The following is an 18,676-nucleotide window of genomic DNA, read 5'->3' as shown; positions in this document are numbered from 1 at the left end:
TCCTAGGCTGAGTGGCCTAGAATTATTGATGTGAACCAACCATTAGCTTGTATTGGTACTGTGGCTTCAGACTCTTCCAAGCAACCAGACCCACCTGTCCATTGTGTGCTCCCAATCAGGACCCTCCTTTATCACTGTGGGTATCACAGACCCATTTGGGATCCTCCAGGTGCAGGGAGGCCTTGCCAGCACTGTCACCAGTCCACCCAGGGTTCTCTGTGTGGAAAGACTTGCCCATTTTCTCACCACCCTGTGAAGGTCCTTCACATGGGGGGATAGTTCACCAAGGTGCCTACTGATCCACTGAGGTCCTCTGCTTTGGGTATGCTCCCCGTGGCCCACTGAGGTCCTCTGGATGTTGGGAAGGGGTCACCAAGTCTCCCACCACCCCACCACGCTACTACAGTTTGCAGAAGTAGTTTCTGATGCTCCTGTCATCTGCCAAGGCTGTCTGGGTAAGAGGTAGGGATGGTCAAGGGTCCCCTCAGCTGCAAGATCTTTCAGGTTTGAAAAAAAGGAGGTTGATGCTCCCAAGAGCTTCAGAAGTTGCCCAAATGTGGGGGAGGATCACCGAGGCTCCCTAGACTGCTGAAGTCTTTTGTGTGTGGGGAGGAGGAGGGGTCTGACCTAGACTTTTTTTAAGAGTGAAAAACAAATATGTAATTGTTAACAAATATGACCTCTTCATGGGATTGATCTTATCAGAAGGCTGATAAATGTTTCCATAACCATTATATCTATGAGTGAATATAACTTTAATGGTGTCTATTCTGGATATGGAAGAGTCAGGGAAGGAAGGGTGAACCACACTAGGAAAAGGAGAAAGAGACAGAGGGCTCTAAGAAGAGCAGCTGTGGAACTAAAGGTGACTGAGGCACTTCACAGTTCTAATTCCTATAACCACAGAACTTTTAGCCCAGCAGGAAACCTAGATGTCATGTAGTATAAAGGTTTTTGCACTTATACTAACAATTTGACTTTCACATAAATGTTCCTGGAACTCTAGCTAAAAGAAGGATTGATCTACTAGTATAGAGAAGAACATATGGAGTTCTGCACACCAGTGTCCCTTCTACATTCCCTCTTTGGGCAGCCCCCTGCAGTATTCATGGCTCCAGCTCATTGTTAGGTCCAAAATGAAGCTTATGAATATTAATAATTTAGTATAACAGCCACCACATAATGAGAAATTAATACTCAAGTCTCAGTTGTGTATTAATAAATACTTTTCAGAAATTCTCTCATTTAATTCCCATAATAATTCAGTGTGAGTATTTTCATTATTATTCCTAGATTTCGCATTAAGAGACACATAGGTATCTATAAGAATGAAGCTTACAGAAGCAGTCAATAAAATAGTGATTTCCAGGGCCTGGGGAAATGGGAAGCTTTTGTAGCAGAAAACGTCTCACCATGAAGTCTGTTAGTTGCCCAGGTAACCTCTAGTTTACTTCAGTTCCTGTTACAGTTCCTGTTACTACTGTCCACTACTGGCTGGTCATGGTGATCCATAGCTGGTCACTATGATACACATTGTATAAACAAGTCAAAAGACAGCCAAGTACACTCTGCCTCTGTACTATCCTTTACATAAAAACCTCCTTCCTGACATTCAGAACCTGACAATTTGAAGGATAATTGATTCCTTGACAGTGATCATTGATGTTAAATGAAACTGCCTCCAAATTCTGGGTCTGCTTGCCATAACACTATCACTCTATGGGATGGATAAGTGAATTCCAGAGACCTCCTACACAGCATAGTGCTTATAGTTATCAACATGGTATTGTGCCCTTCAAAACTCATTAAGAGGATAGTTTTCACATTAACTATGCTTATACAATTAAGGAGACAAGCAAAGCAAGGATCACAAGGAAAAATTTGGGAGCTGTTTGATGTAACTATTTCCCTGATTATGATCACACCATTGTGCACATTTGCATGTGTCCAAGCTTATTCACACCTGGTGGTTTGAGGGCACAGTTCAGTGGTATAATGTATGCTTAGCAAGTGTAAGACCCTGAATTCAATCCCCAGCAACAGTACCAAAACAACCCAACAAGAAATAGAAGAATATTCAGCCCTTCCCTGGCATGCACTCTGGCAACCATCAGAAGTCAGTGCTTGCCAATAAACAGCTTGTGAGGGAGGCAGCAGCCATCACTGCCCCAATGCACACTCCAGAAGCCAATGAAAGACACTTCCAAGAGGTAACCAACTCAATAGGGAGGCAGCAGCCAGTTTTTCTCCAGCACGCACTCCAGCAGCCATTGGAAGGCACTGTTCACAAGTAACTAGCTTGGGCTGGGCAGCAGCTCTCAGGAGACACTACCCAGAGGTAGCCAGCACATGCTGGGAAAAACAGCAGCCCACTCTGCACAAGCACACCCAGTGGCCACCATTGGATATCTATAGCCATCACTGGCCAGGAGAACCAAACAGTCACACTCAAGAGAAATTTTAGCCAATGAAGGAAGTGCCTGGGACCCAACTACCTGCTTGCTTGGAAGAACCCAAGAAAATTTCAAGACAAAGAAGGAAAAGGCAGCCCCAGGACTCCAACCCAAGCAGAGAATCTCCAGGTGATAAAAACATAGGAGAGATCAGTAGTCACACACTTGAGTTTCTGAAGTGATGGCAATAGAAATAAAGAGACTGCTTCATGAGACTAAAATAAACTAGAACAAGATACTATCTCAGGTAAAAGAAGAAATAAAAAACATAATAAAAGAATTTATAAGCATCTCTAAAGAAGACATAGATTCTAAAAAATAAAGGAGCACAGGAAAATGAGGGAAACCATGAAGTAACAATATAAGAGTGATTTAGCATGCATGAAACAGATTTAAAGAGATATCCAGGAAATTAAAAGCTCCATTGAAAGCTGGTGAAACAGCTTGAAAGAAACTGAAGATAGACTTTCAAACCTTGAAGAGAGATGTGCAACTTGTGATTCTGAAAGGAGAAAATCTCTTAAGAATAACGCTGAACCAGGAAATAACAATTCAATGACTGCAAGATGATGCAAAGCAAAATAATTTAAGAATAATAGATGTGAAAAATCAGGGGTCAACACAAATGCAATTAAAATTCTATTTACAGAAGTAATAGCAGAAAACTTTCTAAATAGGGGAAGGGATATGATACACAGATAAGAGAGGCATGTAGAAATCCAGCTACCCATAACCAAAATAAATTTGCATGAGATATATAATAATCAAGATCTTAGAAATTCAACACAAGATCAGAATACTAAAAGTTGTTAAAGAAAAAAAACAGATCACCTATAAAGGAAAACTCATCAGAATCACAGCAGACTTCTCAACACAAACCATTAAGTCAAGAAGAGCTTGGAATGAAGTATTTTAAGTCCTGAAAGAAAACAACTTCCAACCCAGGTTAATATAACCTGCAAAACTGTCTTTCAAAATTAATGGAGAAACAAGATACTTCCATGAAAAAGAGCAGCTGAAGGAATTCATGACCACCAAGCCAACCCTACAAAGAAAATTGAAGGATATTCTAGAGAGAGATAAATTTAAAAGACCATGGCACCAGAAACAGTGGCAGAGAGGGATCACCAAGAAGGGTAGACAATTGAATGGAGGGGGGAAATGGGCAGTGAATAGCAGGAAAGTAGCATAGCAGAGATGAGCCAGTGAATGTTGGCCATAACCATCAGTGTAGATAACCTCAATTCACCAATAAAAAGAAACCCAGACAGATCGGATCAAGAGACAAGATCCATCAATTTTCTTTATTCAAGAAACACATTTAACTTAAAAGGAACTTCATAAATTAAAAGTTAAAGGAGAGAAAATAATGCTCTATGTGACCGGGAAATAAAAAAAGTAGGGGTAGCTTGCCCATCAACTTCAGAATGGATAAGAAAGATATTGCATTTCTATACAATGGAAAGCTACTCAGTTATAAAGAAAGATAACCTCAAGGCTCTTGCAGGTATATGCATACAACTCGAGATCATGATCCTGCATGAAATGATTCACAGTCACATCGGTGAACATCATATTGTCTTCCTAGTATAAAGAACTGAAGCAGTTAGTGGGATTCAAAATGCACAATAGAAGTTGTGAAGGGGAAAGCAAAGGAGATGTCTAGAGGGGGAAGGCCATGGCAATTGTTAATCTACATCCTGATTTGGAACCCTGTATTGATTTCATTGTTCTGTTTAGCTTGGTTTTATTCTGTTTTGTTTTGTTTGATTTTTTCCTGTTTGATTACATGGACAGCTATTTCAAAAATAACAAAATGGCTACCAGAAGGAGCCTTCTTGCAGGCAGTCAGTGCGGGCAGAGAAAGTCAGACAGATCTGCCTATGCCTGCTGCGTACTGCCCCTCAAAGTGTCCTCCTGTGGGCAGCCAGCAAGAGCTAGAACATGCAATCAGGTAGGCCCTGAGCACCCATATGCCACCATTGGAGACCCTTGGTTCCTTCATGTAGTCATCACATACCAGAAGAATCAGACATACACATTCCTGTGTGCCTTCCACCATTTCAGGAGTCCCAGTGCAGACATGCAAGCTGAGAGAAGGAGCCCAATCTCCACACACCTCTAATCACTGGTGAAGCCCCAGTGTAGCTGCACAGGTCTGGAGAAGGTTTTCCCATACTCTGCTACCTCCCTGTAAATCTGGGGTCAGAGGAACCTGGATGCCTGTCCCACTCCCCTACACCATGGAAGGGAAGCCAAAGTGGGAAATGACTGGAGCCCCACCACCAGCTTGTTGGGAGGAACCCAGGAGAATGTCAAGACAAAGGGGCAAAAGGCAGTCTCAGACCTCCAGCACTCATAGAACAAGTCTGGGAGAAACAGTCATGAAAGAAAATGGAAATCACACACCTGAAGCCCTGAGAGGAGGCCAACTGAAGTAAAGAAACAACATCATGAGACTGTAAAAGTAAACAAATCAGAAATAATGTCTGAAGTAAAAGAAGAAATCAAAAACATAATGAAAGAATTGCTCAGCATATCTAAAGAAGACATAGAATTTTTAAAAAGGAACATAGGAAAATGACAGAAATCTTGAATGAACATTATAGAAAGGAATTACAATGCATGAAACAGATTAAAAGAGAGACCCAGTAAATTAAAAAGTCGATCAAAAGCTGCTGAAACCTCTTGAAAGAGATTGAAGATAGACTTTCAGACTTTGAAGATAGGATTGCAGCTAGAAATCATGAAAGGAAAGATCTCATAAATAACAAGGAACAGGAAATAGCAATTCAACATCTTCAAGATGATGCAATAAAGCATAATTAAAAGTGGTAGGTATCAGTGAACAAGTAGGGTCAGCACAAATGAAATTAAAAGGCTATTTACAGAAGTAATAGCAGAAAACTTTCCAAGCATGAGAAAAGCATCGGCATACAAGATAAGTGAAACATTTAGAACTCCAACTAGCCATAACTAAAGTAAATCTACACCCAGACAGATAATAATCAAGATCCCAGAAACTAAGCATAAGAACAGAATATTAAAAGCTGTTAGAGAAAAGAGACAGATCATCTATAAAGGAAAACTATTCAGAAATCATGGCAGACTTGTCAACACACCATCAAGTCAAGAAGAGTTTGGAGTGAAGTGTTTCAAATCCTGAAATAAAACAACTTGCCTAAAGAGACATCTTTCTATGGTCTGTTGGCCATTTCAGAACTTGGTCAGCGAAATGGTCAATTCATTACAAATAAACAGCTTGAAGCAACCCCTCCCCTACCATGAGTGGCTAAGAACATGGTAGGCTGTGGCAGCCCAGGATGGGAGCCTTCAGCATTTACTGGGACCTGTGCCATGCTGGGACCTGGAGCACCAGGAAACCAAGCAATCCTTCTGCCCCCCTTGGTGAGAGGCTGTGAGTATGGTAGGCTGCGGTGGCCCCACTGGCATGTACTGGGACTCATGCCAAGCTGGGACCTGGAGCACCAAGAAACCAAGCATACCCTCTCCCCAACCCCTCGATGAGTGGCTGTGAGTGTGGCAGGCTCCGGTGGCCCAGGACAGGAGCCACACATTTTACTGGGACTTGTGCCATGGCAGGACCTGGAACGTCAAGAAACCAAGCAACCCCTCCCTCCTTTGGTGAGAGGCTGTGAGCATGGTAGGCTGTGGTGGCCTAGAATAGGTGCCACTGGTGTTTACTGGGCCTGTGCCATGCTGGGACCTGAAGCATTGGGAAACCAAGCAACCCCTCACCCCTGGTGAGAAGCTATGAGCATGGCAGACTCCAGTGGCCCAGGACGGGAGCCTTTGGCATTTACTGGGACCTGGAGTGCCAGGAAACCAAGCAACCCCTCACCGCCCTGGTGAGGGGCTGTGAGCATGACAGGCTATGGCAGCTCAGGATGGGAACCCCAGCATTTACTGGGACCCATACCACGTTGTGACCTGGAGCACCAAGAAACCAAGCAACCACTCTCTTCTTGCCTGTTTTGTTTTGTTGAACTTCAATATACATGAAAGTATGGACAGATATTTTGAAGAGAATAAGAGACTCTACAATAGCCATTAGTGACTTCCCCATTGTCTGGTTTTGAAGACCTAAATTGCCTTGCTCATTCCGTTCAGATCAGTTTTACACCATGTTGTTTTGTAAGAATTCTCTGTATGCAAAGACATGGACAACTATTTGGAAGGCACAAGAGGCAATGATAGACAGTGAAGATCTCAGGTCATCTAGCTGTGCAATTTGTATCTCTTACATTACTTTCTTATGTCCTAGTTTGTTCTGTTCTGTTGTGTTTAATTTTACCCCCTTTAAAATAAAATTTTTTTTAAAAAAAAGAAAACAACTTGCAACCCACAATGATGTACCCTGAAAAATTATCTTTCAAACGTGATGGAAAAATAAAATTTTCCATGATAAACAACAATGAAAGGAAGTCATGATCACCAAACCAACCCTACAGAGAATGCTAAAGGATATTCTAGAGAGAGAGATAAAGATGACCATGGTTTTAGGAACAGCAGCAGAGGAGGATGGCCAAACAGGACAGGCCACTGAATCAAAGGGAAAAAGTGGAGGACCAACAACAGGAGGATAGAATGGCAGAAATGAACCAATGTACACTGGTTATAACCATTAATGCAGATGGTCTCAATTCACCAATAAAAAGAAACACAGAGAGAGTGCACCAAGGAACAAGATCATCAATATACTGTACACATGAAACACATTTAACTCAAAAAGACTGAAAATCAAGGGAGGGAAAACAGTTATTCCATGTGACAGGAGACCAGAAAAAAAGCAAGGATAATTTGCCCACCAACCACAGAATGGATAAGAAATATATGGTATTTTCATACAGGGGAAGCTGCCCAGTTATAAAGTAGGATAATCTTGAGGCTCTTGTAGGTAAGTGGATGCAACTGGAGATCATGTTGATGGGCAACAGTTTGAACTCATACAGGTGATTCCTAGCATAAGAAACAGAAGGAGTCTATGGGGTCCAAAAAGCAAAATAGATGTTCTAAAAGTGATAGGAGGAGGGAACACCTAAGAGGAGAAGGTGGTAACCACTGTTAATTTCTTATTGTCTTGTCTTGAACTCTTGTATTGTTTCTACAATTTTGTTAGGCTTATTTTGTTCTGTCTTGTTTTATTGGATTTTGGTGTGTCTGATGGTATATGAAGCTACTTTGAACATAAGATGTATTATGGTAGTCATGGTTGATTTATTATCTTGTTTTGAAGTCTTATAATGCTTTCATTCATTTGTTTAATTGGTTTTGTTTTGATTTATTTGATTTTATTCTCTGTGATGGTATGAACAGCTATGTTGAAGAAAATGAGACATTATGGTAGCCACTGCTGATTTCTTATTATCTTGCTTAGAAGTGCTATCATGCTTTTATTCTTTTGTTTTGATTGGTTTTATTCTGTTGTATTTTATTTTATTTTATTTATTTTATTATGTATAATAGTATGGACAACTTTTTTGAAGATATTATAGTAATATCTATTTTTTGAAGATATTATAATAATATCTTCAAAAAATGAGATATCTTCAGAAAATGAGATATTATAGTATCTATTGCTCATTTCCTGCTATCTGATTTTGAAGTCCTGTAACACTTTGATTCTTTTGACTGGTTTTATACTGTTTTGTTAGGTATATTATTCTGTGAGAAGGTATGGTCAATTATTTAAAAGAAAACAAGAAACATTATGATAGCCACTGTTGATATCCTGTTGTCTTGCTTTGCAGTCCTGTGTTGTTTGCATTCCTCTGTTCTGATTTGCTTCACTCTGTACTGTTCTGTTTGTATTGTTTTGTTCTCTTTAAAATAAAAATATTATAAAATAACAAAATTATTATAGTAGCCATTACTGATTTTCTGTTATCTTGTTTCAAAACCCTGTATTCTTTATTTGTTTTCTTTTCATTGATTTTATTCTATTTTGTTTTTTTTTTTAATTTTATTTTATTTAAGAGGAAAAAGAGAAAAACAAAACAAAACAAAGCAGTGTAAGGTTACACATAATACAGAACTACAAAAAATATATATAACAGTAAGAAATCACCTGTTAATAGATTACATATTATCATCTTGGAAATAGTTGCTCAAATCACAGTATCAAAGAATACAAAGTAGACATTCAAACAGAGAGATTTTATTCGATTTTGTTTTGTTTGATTTTATTATGTCATTTATGGTATAAGATGCCACTTTGAAGATAATAAAATGCTTTATGGTAGCCACTGTGGTATTTCTATTGTCTTGTTTTGAAGTCTTGTTTGATTTTATGATGCCTGATGGTATAGGCAGTTATTTTAAAGACATAAAGAGATATTTTGGTAGCCAGTTTTGATTTCTGTTTATCTTCTTTGAAGTCTTGTATCGTGTTCACCGGTTTGTTTTGCTGATTATTCTATTTTGCTTTGTTTTATTTTATTATGTCTGATGGTATAAATAGCTACTGAAAATATAAGATGATTTGTGGTAGCCACTGTTGTATTCCTATTGTCTTGTTTTGAAGTCCTGGGTTGCTTCCATCATTTTGGTTTGATTGGTTTTATTCTACTCTGTTTTGCTTGATTTTATTGTGCATGATGGTATGGGAAGCTATTTTGAAGATAACAAGAGGCATCATAATAGTCATTGTTGATTTCAAAAAGCAAGGAATTAAACCTTTTTTTAAAAAAAGCAAGAATGAACCCTCTATGTTCACTTTTTTTTGTTTTGGGGGGGTTTGTTGATTTTTTTTTAATTTTATTTAAGGAGAAAAAGAAAAAAACAGAAAATGGGTACAAGTTATACAGAATTTCAAAAAAGATAAATAGTAGGAAATCACTACTTAATAGATTACATATTGCCATCTTAGAAATAGCTGTTCAAGTTACAAAATTAAAGCATATAAAGTGGACATTCAAACAGTGAGACTGCAAACAATTCTGTTCAATGATCCAACAAAAACTCAGTAATATGGTTATCTACCTTATATGCTTAAATATACATGCAGTTATATCCTTTAGAGCACTTTCTTTTCCTTTCTTTTTTACCATGACAATTACACATTTTGGGTTTTATTACTCACATAGTTCTTATTACTTTTTTTGAAGAGGATAAAACCAAACATGACATAACAAAACAAAGTCAGTCAAATCAAAAGGACACATTATGTACATAATGTAAAAACAGAATACAAGGTGATCAACAATGGTTACCATAATGCCTCTTGCTATCTTAAAAAGAATTGCCTATATCATCAGTTATAATAAAATTGAACAAAACAGTAAAGAACAAAACCAATAAAACCAAAACATTGGAGACATTACAGGACTTCAAAAGAAGATAATAGTCAAACCAGAATGGGCATCATAGTGAATCTTATTGTCTTCACAGTTGTTGCCTATACTCTCAAACCTGGTTCTATCAAGCAAAACAGAATAGAGTAAAATCAGTCAAAACAAGATGGTGAGAGAAATACAGGGTTTCAAATCAAGTTAATAGGAAATCAAAGTGGGTTACTATAATAGATCCCACTATTTTTATTTATTTTTCCCTTTATTAAAAAGATAAAAATAATAAAAAAGGAGACTGAGATAAAAGAGGACATAACAAGAAAACAGCACAGGTCAGAATAAATTCTGATTACTTTTTTATTTAAAAGGAAAAAGAGACAAAAAACAGAACAAAACAAAACAATGTAAGGGTACAAGTAATATAGAACTACAAAAAAACCAGGAAGATATCACCAATTAATAGATTACACACTATCATCTTAGAGACAGTGGTTCAGGTCACAGGATCAAAGCATACAAAGTGAACATTCAAACAGTGAGACTGCAAACAGTTGCGTTCAGTGATCCATTCAAAAACATTAACATGGTCATCTATTTAACACACCTAAACACACTTGTTGTTGTATCCTTTAGGGCACTTTTTTTCCTCTCTTTATTACAACAAAATTTACACATTTTGGGTTTTATTGTTCCTATAGATCTTATTACTATTTTTTGGAAGAGAATAAAATCAAACATGATAAAACAAAGCTGTCAGTCAAAACCAAGGACAGACATAGCACATGATATAAAAACAGAGTACAAGGTTATCAACAATGGTTACTATAATGCCTCTTGCTTCCTTAAGAAGAATTGTCTATCTCATTAGGTATTATAAAGTTGAACAAAACAGTAGAGAACAAGACCAATAAAACCTAAACATTGTGAACATTATAGAACTTCAAAAGAGGATAATAGTCAAACCAGAATGGTCATCATAGTGAATCTTATTGCCTTCAAAGTAGTTGCCTATACTCTGATACTTGATACTATCATACAGAATGGAACAGAGTCTAATCAGTCAAAACAAGATAGTGGGAGTATTACAGGACTTCAAATCAAGTTAATAGGAAATCAAAAAAGTTACTATACTATATCCTGCTAGTTTTTTTCCCCCTTACTTTAAAAAAGTAATGAAAAATAAATAAATAAATTGTTTTAGGAAAAAGGGGGAGATTGAAATAAAAGAGGACATAACAACATAAAAATACAGGTCAAAGCATAACAATTTCAGCAACCTAGTGCTTCACCACCAAATAACCCGACTTAATAGTAGTTACCATAGTGTCTTTTGCCTTGAAATATTTGAATATAACATCGTACACTATAGCATCAAACATATCAAGACAGTGTAAAACCACTCAAGTGGATGAAAGCATTGTAGAGTATTTAGAACCAGCTAACAGAAAAACGAACAAGGGTTTCTATGTTATCTCTTTGCCTATAACAATTTTTATTTATACTATCACATATAATAAAATCCAGCAAGATACAACATGATAAAACCAATGGATACAGAAGAGCCATAGTTTGGTGGGGCTTTAAAACAAGATGGTATTAAATCAGCACTAGCTATTATGATGTCTTGTTTTCTTCAAAATAGCTGTTCATTGCATCACAGGCAATAGCACCAAACAGCCCAAAATAAAGCCATTCCAATTAATGAGTGAAAACTTTATAAGACTTCAAGGCCACATAATGGGGAATCATGGTTACCACATACTTTTATTTATTTTAATCATTTCCTACACTAGAGAAACTATTTGGTATTCACAGATATGAGTTTGATTTATTTCACATATGAGCATGGTTTCAGGCTCTACCCATTTATTGATAAATATCTCAATTTGATCCTTCTTTATAGCTGAGTAGTAATCCATTGTGTAGAAATACCATAACTTTTTTATCCATTCCTCAGTTGATGGACACTTGGGTTGTTTCCAAGATCTGGCAATTACAAATTGTGCTGCTATAAACATAGGTGCACATATATCACTGTGGTATGATGCTTTCAGTTCTTCTAGGAATATGCCTAGAAGTGGAATAGCTGGAATAAATAAATGGGACTTCCAATCCCAACTTTTTGAGAAATCTCCAGACTGACCTCCACAAAGGTTGTACCAGTCTACACTTCCACCAACAGTGTAGGAGAGTTCCTTTTTCCCCACAGCCTCTCCAACATTTGTTGTTGTTGGTTTTCTTTCTTTTTTTATTTAAAGAGAAAAAAAGAAAGGAAATAAAATTTTAAAAAAACAAAGCAGTAAAAGGGGACAAATAATATAGAATTTCAAGGAAAAATACAGTAAGATATCACTAGTTAATCGGTTACATATTGTCATCTTTGAAAGAGTTGTCCAAATTATAAAGTTAAAGCATGTAAAGTGAACATTCATACGATGAGATTGCAGACAGTGCCAATCAATGATCCAACAAAAGTTCAGTTACAAGGATTACCATCCTACACACTCAAACATACATGCAGTTATATCCCTTAGAGCACCTTCCTTTCTTCTCTTTTTATAACAATTACACTTTTTGGGTTTTTTTACTCCCACAATTCTTATTATTTTTTTGGAGAGAATAAAACCTAACGTGGCTAAACAAAACAGAGTCAATTAGAACAAAACAATGGGCATAGCATATGATGTAAAAATAGAATATCAGGTGATCTAAAATGGTTACCATTGTGCCTCTTGCTATTTTTTTTAAAAGTTGCCTATATCATCAGGTATAATAAAATTGATTAAAACAGTACAGAACAAGACCAATAAAACCTACACTGGAGACCTTACAGGACTTCAAAAGAAGATAATAATCAAACCATAATGGGCATCTTAGTGAATCTTATTGCCTTCAAAGTGGTTGCCTATACCTTCAAACTTGATAATATCAAACAAAATAGAATATAGTAAAATCTGACAGAACAAGATGGGGAGAGCAATACTGGGGATCATATCAGGTTAATAGGAAAACAAAAAAGTTACTATAATATATCCTGCTATTTTAAAATTTAGTTTTCCCTTAATTGAAAAAAAATGTAAGAAAAAATAGATTAATTTTTAAAAAGGGTAGGATTGAGGTAAAAGAGGACATTGTATTAGAACAACACAGGTCAGAACCGAACAATTTAAGCATCATTGGCTTTCACCCCCAGGTAATCTAACATAACAGTAGTCGCCATAGTGCCTCCTTCCTTGAATTATTTGAGTATAACTTCATATACTATAGCATCAAGCATATCAAGTCAGTCTGAAGCTATTCAAGAAAACGAAGAAATTACAGGGTATTTAGAACCAGTTAACAGAAAACAAACAATGGTTTCTATATTATCTCTTTGCCTATAAAAAATTTTGTTTATACTATCGTGTATAGTAAAATATAGTAAGATACCACATGTTAAAATCAGTGGAAACAGGTGTACAACAGCTTGATGGGACTTCAAAACAAGATGATACTAAATCAGCACTGGTTTTTATGATGTGTTGTTTTCTTCAGAATAGCTATTCATACTATCACCGATAATAAAATCAAACAACCCCGGTTAAAACCATTGCAATTATATGGATTCAAACCAATATGATTGGGAATCATGATTACCACATACTTTTCTTATCATTTCTTACACTAGGGAAAGTATTTGGTATTTATACATGTGAGTTTGATTTATTTCACTTATGAGTATGGTCTCAAGCTGCATCCATTTATTTATAAATATCTCAATGTGATCATGCTTTATAGCTGAGTAGTACTCCACTGTATAAAAATACCACACCTTTTTTATCCATTCCTCAGTTGATGAAGACTTAGGTTGTTTCCAAGATCTGGCTATTACAAATTGTGCTGCTATAAACATAGGTGCACATATATCACTGTGGTATGATGTTTTCAGTTCTTCTGGGAATATGCCTAGAAGTAAAATAGCTGTGTCAAATGGGGCTTCCAGTCCCAGCTTTTTGAGAAATCTCCAGACTGACCTCCACAAAGGTTGTACCAGTCTACACTCCCACCAACAGTGTAGGAGAGTTGCTTTTACCCCACAGCCTCTCCAGCATTTGTTGTTGGTGGTTTTCTTGATCTTGGCCATTCTTTCAGGAGTGAGATGAAATCTCAGTGTGTTTTTAATTTGGATTTCTGTAATGACCAGTGATGGTGAACATTTTTTCATGTAGTTATTTGCCGTTTGAATTTCTTCATCTGAAAATTGTTTATTCATCACAAATGCCCACTTTTGGATTGGGTCTTTGAATTTGGGGGGTCTGATTTTTTTTAATTTTTTATATGTTTTAGACAGAAGTCCTTTGTCTGAGGGGCAGTTCGTGAAGATTTTTTCCCAGTTTGTGGGTTTTCTTTTCACTATGCTGGAGATTTCTTTTGACATGCAGAAACTTTTTAGTAAGAGGCGATCCCAGTTAGTGACTCTGGGAAGCATTTCCCATGCAGTTTGAGTCCTGTTCATGAATTCTTTACATACTCCTATGTCTTCAAAGTTTTTACCCAATTTGTCTTCCAATAGATTTAGTGTTTTAATATTAAGATCTTTGATCCATTTAGATTTTATTTTAGTACATGGTGATAGGCATGAGTCTAGTTTTAGTTTTCAGCATATGGAGAGCCAGTTTTTCCAACACCATTTATTAAAGAGACTGTCATTCTTCCAGTGAACATGTTTGGCCCCTTTTTCGAAGATAAGGTGGTTGAGTGTGTTTGTAGTTGTGGTTGTATATTCTAATCTATTCCACTGATCTTTGGTTCTGTTTTGGTTCCAGTACCATGTTGATTTTACTACAGTGGCCTTGTAGTATAACTTCAAGTCGGGGATTGTGATACCTCCTGCCTTGCCTTTGCTGCTTAGAACTGTCCTTGCTATTCTAGGTCTCTTCTCACTCCAGATGAAGTTTAGGAGTGATTTCATGAGTTCTATGAGGTATGTTGATTGTATTTTTATCAGGATTGCGTTGAATCTGTATGAAAAGTTTTGGGAGAATGGCCATTTTCACAATATTTATTCTTCCTACCCATGAGCAAGGGATGTCTCTCCATTTTCTGAGATCTTCTTCAATTTCATTTTTCAGTGTATTATAATTTTCCCTGTATAGCTCTTTCACTTCTTTCATGAGAGTAATTCCTAAATATTTCATTTTTTAGTTGCTAGTGTGAAGGGTGTTGCCTCTCTTATTTCTCTCTCTGTGACTTTGTTCTTACTATATTGGAATGCTATCAATTTTTGAGTATTGATTCTGTATCCAGCTACATTACTGAATTTATTTATTATATCTAGGAGTCTTTCAATGGAGTTTGGGGAACTTCTATGTAGAGTATCATGTCATCTGCAAATAATCATAATTTAACTTCTTCTTTTCCTATCTTTATGCCTTTTATTTCTCTCTCTTGTCTAATTGCTCTGGCCAGTATTTGCAGTACTATATTAAATAGGAGTGGTGATAAGGGATATCCTTGTCTTGTGCCTGATTTTAAAGTAAAGGCCTTCAATTTTTGGCCATTTAGTATGATATTGGCTGTTGGTTTGTCATAGATGGCATTAATTATATTGAGGTAAATGCCATCTATTCCAATTTTCTGTAAGGTTCTTACGATGAATGAATGTTGGACCTTATCAAAGGCTTTTTCTGCATCTATAGAAATGATCATGTGATTCTTACTTTTGGCTTTATTGATATGGTGGATTACACTTATTGATTTACGTATGTTGAACCATCCCTGCATGCCTGGGATGAATCCCACTTGGTCATGGTGTATGATCTTCTTGATGATTTGCTGCATCCTATTTGCCAATATTTTATTGAGGATTTTTGCATCTGTGTTCATTAGGGAGATTGGTCTGTAGTTCTCTTTTTCAGTTGGGTCCTTTTCAGGTTTTGGTACTAGAGTAATATTTGCTTCTAGGAATGATTTAGGAATGATTGCTTCCCTTTCAATTTCATTGAAGAGTTTGACGAGTGTTGGGATTAGGTCATCTTTGTATTTCTTTTAGAATTCTGCAGTGAATCCGTCTGGGCCTGGGCTCTTCTTAGTAGGTAAAGATTTAATTATGTTTTGAATTTCATTAATAGAAATTGGGTTATTCAGTAGATTTACATCTTCATGACCTAGCTTTGGTACTTCGTATGCTTCTAGGAATCTGTCTATTTCCTGTGTTATCAAACCTTTGAGAGTAGAGGTTTTTGAAATAGGTATTGATGATCTTCTGTGTTTCCATAGGGTCTGTAGTAATTTCACCTCTTTCACTCCTTATTGCATGAATTTGAGTTTTTTCTTCCCTTTTTTTAATAAGGTTGGATAGTGGCTTGTCAATTTTATTTATCCTTCAAAGAACCAGCTCTTTGATTCATTGATTTTTTTTTTTTTTTGGTCTCTATTGCATTGATTTCTGCTCTGATTTTTATAATTCTTCTTCTCTTCTTTTGGCTTTGGGCTTGTCTTGCTCTTCTTTTTCTAGATGTTTGAGGTGTAACATCAGGTTATTTATTTGTATCATTCTGTTTTCCTAATGTGGGAACTCAGTGCAATAAATTTTCCTCTGAGGTCAGCTTTCATTGCATCCCACAGATTCTGGTAAGTTGTATTTGTGTTTTCATTTGTTTGTAGGTATTGTTTAATTTCTTTTTTAATTTCCTCTGTGACCCACTGATTATTCAAGAGTGTGTTATTCAGTTTCCATGTGTTCGTGGGATTTTTGAAGTATCTTTTATCATTAATTTCTAATTTCATAGTGCTATGGTTCAATAGCCTGCAAGGGATAATTTCAAATCCTTTGCATTTATTTAAATATGTTCTGTGAATTAATATATGTTCTATTTTAGAGAATGACCCATGTCCTGCTGAGAAGAATGTGTATTCTGTTTTTGTTGGGTGATATACTCAGTATATGTCTATTAAGTCCATTTGTTCACAGGTGCGATTCAGTTCTTTTATTTCTTTGTTGATTTTCTGTCTGGTTGATCTGTCCATTGGTGTCAATGGTGTGTTAAGATCTCCTGTTAGAATTATGTTACTGCTAATTTGGTTTTTCATTTCTCTTAGTACTTGTTTTATATAACAGGGTGCTCTGCAATTTGGTACATATATATTTAAGATAGTTATCTCTTCCTCTTGAAGTTTTCCCCTAACCAGTATGTAGTGTCCTTCTTTATCCCTTCTGATCATTATTGGTTTGAAATTCAGAATATCTGCAAACAGAATAGCTACCCCCGCTTTTTTGGGTTCCTGTTGCATGAAGTATTGTTTTCCATCCTTTGACTTTTAGTCAAATGTGAGTATCCTTTTGGGTTAGATGGGTTTCTTGTAGACAGCATATGGTTGGATTCTGTTTCTTGATCCATTCTGCCAGTCTGTTTCTTTTAATTGGTGCATTGAGACCATTTACATTAATGGTTAGAACTGTTATATGTTGATTTGTTGTTTACATGTTATCTTTTTGCTGTTGCATCTTTATCTTTCCTCTCTGTTTAATTGTCTGCTTTGTTTAGTGGTTTTCTTCCTAAATGTATCTAGGCTGTCTTTCAGTATTTTTTGCAGGGTTGGCTTGGTGGTCATGAAGTTTTTCAGCTGTTCTTTGTCATGGAAGTATCTTATTTTTCCATCGATTTTGAAGGACAGTTTTGCAGGGTACCTCAGCCTCGGTTGGAAATCATTTTCCTTTAGGATCTGAAATACTTCACTCCATGCTCCTCTTGACTTTATTATTTGTGCTGAGAAGTTTGCTGTGATTCTGATAGGTTTTCCTTTACAGGTGATCTGTCTTTTCTCTCTGACAGCTTTAATATTCTATTCTTTTGTTTGATTTCTGGGATGGTCATTTTAATATGTCTGGGTGTAGATTTATTTTGGTTATGGCTATTTGGAGTTCTATATGCTTCATTGATCTTGATATCAGTTTCTAATCTCGTGTTTGGGAAATTTTCAGCTATTACTTCTCTAAATATCCTCTTGACATCCTTTATGTTGTCCCCTTCTTTTTCATTTATCCCTATCAACCTTATGTTGTTCCTTTTTGCATCTTCTTGCAGTTGAATTGTTTTTTCCTGATTTCTTGTTATTTTTAAAAGATCTTTCCTTTCCTATTCACTTGCTGCAATCTTGTATTCGAGGTCTGAGATTCTATCTTCACATTCATTGAGGCGGTTTTTACAACTTTCAATGGAGTTTTTGATTTCCTGTATATCTCTTTGCATCTTTTTTATGTATTCTGTTTGTTTCTTATATTGTTCATCCAGGGATTCTATCCTTTTGTTTAGTTCCTCCAATTTTTTAACTGTGTCTTCTTTAGCTATGTTCAGCATCTCCTTCATTTCTTTTATCATTTCTTCTTTTACCTGAGTGATTATTTCTAGTTTGAATTCCTTTAAGGCTTCCCAGAGTTGCTTCTTTATTTGAGTTACTATTATTTCAGGTATTTCAGTTATGTGGCATGTGTTTTCTTCTTTGCACATGGCTCCTAGGCTTTCTTGGGATGGGCTGGATGTTTCAGATTGCATTTTGGTCTTTTGTTTTGTCATTTTCCTGTATTTTCAAGCTTCAAGTGTTGTTCCAAGTATGGGAGAGAGTTCTGCCAGCTTGGGATGGGGTTCCCTGTGGCAGCCCCACTCACTGGACCCAGCAGGGAACCGTGGCCTGGCCCCCAGGCCAGGAAGAGAGTTCCCCAGGCTGGGTTGAGATTCCATGCCACTGCTGCTCCACTCACCACTCACCGGTCCCTGCAGGGAACCTCCCTCTATGTTCTCTCTGTTTTCACATTTTGGGGAGATGAGACCTTTTAGAAAAGTCACAAAGTGGCAGGAACCTGTATCCTTGGGAAAGTCACCTGATAATCAGTAACATATACTTCAGGCCACTGTGAACAATAAATAAATATCT

This window comes from Cavia porcellus, unplaced genomic scaffold, assembly GCF_034190915.1.
Source record: "Cavia porcellus strain 051 isolate PalLab524CR breed Dunkin Hartley unplaced genomic scaffold, mCavPor4.1 scaffold_2, whole genome shotgun sequence".
Taxonomy (NCBI): Eukaryota; Metazoa; Chordata; class Mammalia; order Rodentia; family Caviidae; genus Cavia; species Cavia porcellus.
Note: the sequence above shows the minus strand (reverse complement) of the source record.